The sequence below is a fragment of the Mus caroli genome, unplaced genomic scaffold, assembly GCF_978045245.1.
Source record: "Mus caroli unplaced genomic scaffold, Mus_caroli_1 scaffold_6, whole genome shotgun sequence".
Taxonomy (NCBI): domain Eukaryota; kingdom Metazoa; phylum Chordata; class Mammalia; order Rodentia; family Muridae; genus Mus; species Mus caroli.
In genome coordinates this window covers 63843841-63846909 of record NW_028227261.1, presented here as the reverse complement: position 1 = coordinate 63846909, position 3069 = coordinate 63843841, and positions in this window count along the sequence as shown.

Below are 3069 nucleotides of genomic sequence, written 5' to 3'. Positions count from 1 at the left end.
GCCACTTGAGGGAAAGTGTTGCTGTGTTCACCTTTGCTGTGATAGCAGGTAAGCGTGGGCTTTTTGGTGAATTTTGGACAATCCCTAAGGCTAGAAATTGTATTTTATATTTGTTTTCCATGTTCCATGGAAGACCAGCTGCTGAGGGTACAGACAAAGATACTGTGATAATGAGCATTATCAATGATTTTTTTCTTTCTGAAAATAGTGTCTAGAGTTGTCCTTCTATGAAGTCATAGAAGTAAATGCAATTAAGAGCTGAAAGATTATTCCTTATTGCTTGTCGAGACATAGGAAGAGAAATTAAATCTTCAAATGCAATTTTTGAAATTAAGATTAATGATGAAGAATATCCAATTCCCTCATACTCAGATGATATCATGTTGTTTGAGACTAAGTGTGGGAGCTTCCAGCTATCTTTGCCATTAACGAATATGATTGAGTTACTTTAAATGTAGTCAGGATACAAGCTCACTTGTCTGTGTTGAAAATTTCCCTTGTATTTTTTGGAGGATCAAAAGCAGACACTAGTGAAAGAAAAAGTCAAGCGACTTTTTTTCCTCCTGACTTTTAAAAATTACATTAGATTCTCATTTCTGGATTATGGAAATATGGGAGAAAATGAGTTATCCTAATTAATTTATGGCAGGGACATCAAAAGATGAAAACATTTCACAAGGTTTTCAATATTTGCCAAGTCTAAAAGCTTAAAGGTAAATTTAGTGATTAAGGAGAAATGTGCCGAGCAGTTAAGGATACATTTATTACTGGGAATATATAGGAAAGCTGCTTACAGAATTGGCACAGCTGCTGTGTTGTGAGAAGTGATGTGCTTCTCATGCTCTCGCAGCAATGTGTGTGCACACCACTGCAAACAGGCAAGGGGTGTTTTCTATCATCTCATTACAAGAACTTGTTGAATAGTTTTTTGAGTGTTAATTAAAACCCATGAGCCTTATTTACACAGCTATAAGGAAAAGGTACGAAATAATCTCCAACATATCATCTGATGCCAATAGTTGATGATTCTTTTGTGTTTGTCAAAACAAAAAGAATGGAGGCTGGTGTGAAGTTATTCAGGGAGGCTGTTGGTCATTCTGGGCTTGCAGGACACCTAAAGCTAGTCTCTGTATAAAGGGCAGTGATAGTCTTATAAGTCAATACTCCAAGTCTGAGCACCAAGTTACCAGGTGTCCCCAGGATGAAGAGACATGTAAAAGACTTCTGATGAACATTTCTAGTTCTGCCTTTGATTTATAGAATCCACTGTGCTGTAACATGTCCATATATTTTTGAGGTCACCGTCTGATTAGAGAATTGGAGAAATACTACCATGTCTGCCTGTTGGACCAGAAACAATGGCCTGGAACAACATCAGCATCTTAAAGTAAGTCTGTTACTTCCCTCCCAAGCACAAAAGCAACATATGATGTTCCATTCTGTTTTCCTTTCCTTTCCTTTCCTTTCCTTTCCTTTCCTTTCCTTTCCTTTCCTTTCCTTTCCTTTCCTTTCCTTTCCTTTCCTTTCCTTTCCTTTCCTTTCCTTTCCTTTCCTTCCCTTCCCTTCCCTTCCTTTCCTTTCCTTTCCTTTCCTTCCCTTCCCTTCCCTTCCCTTCCCTTCCCTTCCCTTCCCTTCCCTTCCCTTCCCTTCCCTTCCCTTCCCTTCCCTTCCCTTCCCTTCCCTTCCCTTCCTTTCCTTTCCTTTCCTATGTTGTTTCTTCTCTCTTCTCATCAAAATCCTCTCCTCTCCTCTCCTCTCCTCTCCTCTCCTCTCCTCTCCTCTCCTCTCCTCTCCTCTCCTCTCCTCTCCTCTCCTCTCCTCTCCTCTCCTCTCCTCTCCTCTCCTCTCCTCTCCTCTCCTCTCCTCTCCTCTCCTCTCCTCTCCTCTCCTCTCCTCTCCTCTCCTTTCCTTTCCTTTCCTATGTTGTTTCTTCTCTCTTCTCATCAAAATCTACTGCCTGTGGGGAAAGTAAAGTATATACTTGTAATGTAAATATCACAAGGCTGAGCCACTATGCTTTGGCTGAGCCACTATGCTTTTTTATGTACCTCAGGTCTCACTTAGAACTAAATAATGCCACTGAAAAGTATTTGTTGAGTGAGAGAATGACTGAATGATGAACTCTTAAATGCTGAGATTTATAACCACAGCAATAATGTTATCTGGCTCAGTTCTCATTAGTCATGGTAGAAGAGCCCAAGAAGAAGAGAGTGATGTGCATACATATGCATATTTATAATTCATTTAGAGAGACAGAGTTATTTTTACTTTATCTCCAAATAAAAACCTTGTGCATATTATTATATCCGTGATCAGGTTCAAGGTAGGATGACTGAGAGAAAGAAGGACAAAATTGAAAATATTTAAATTTCTAGGTATTCCTTTAAACCTTACCAGTTAGGTTTAATGGAAAGACTATTCAAAACATTTTTTATGTAAAGACTAGGAATTGGAGACAGCAGAATTATATTATAGTGTGCTTTGCCTTGGGCATAGCTGTTTCATCAAGTGGTTAAACTTTGCTCTTCTCCTGTCTCCCAGGTGATTATCCCAACGTTTATTTGTGTTTGGTATATATTCTCTATAACTTTGAAATCTGATGCAACTGAAAAGCTATGGAATAAGCATTATCAAAAAGAGTACCAGTCTCACATTTGGCCTCTTCAAAGATATAGAGAAAATCAGCTGCCCAGGGAGGCACTTTCTCTACCCCCTGCCTTTGTTAAAAATAGAAGTTGCAAAATTTCATTATGAATCCGTATGCATCACTTCTCACCTTTCTGTGGTCTGAGAAACCAAAGGCCATTCTGTCAGATTTCAGTCTTGGAGTTACCATTCTTTCTTGTGCCTTCAACTGCCTTTATTATGCAGCAATCTTCCCAAGTCTATATTTCAATTCAACATCCCCTGTCCTTGCCCCAACTTGCATCCTAAATAAACAGTGTTTAGTTTAAAATATTGTTAACTTTTATCTTTAGCATTGCCTATTTTCATAGTTAAAAAAGTAAAAAGTCATATAACATATATAACCTTGCTTGCCTCAAAAAAGGAAAATTAAACATTTAGCGG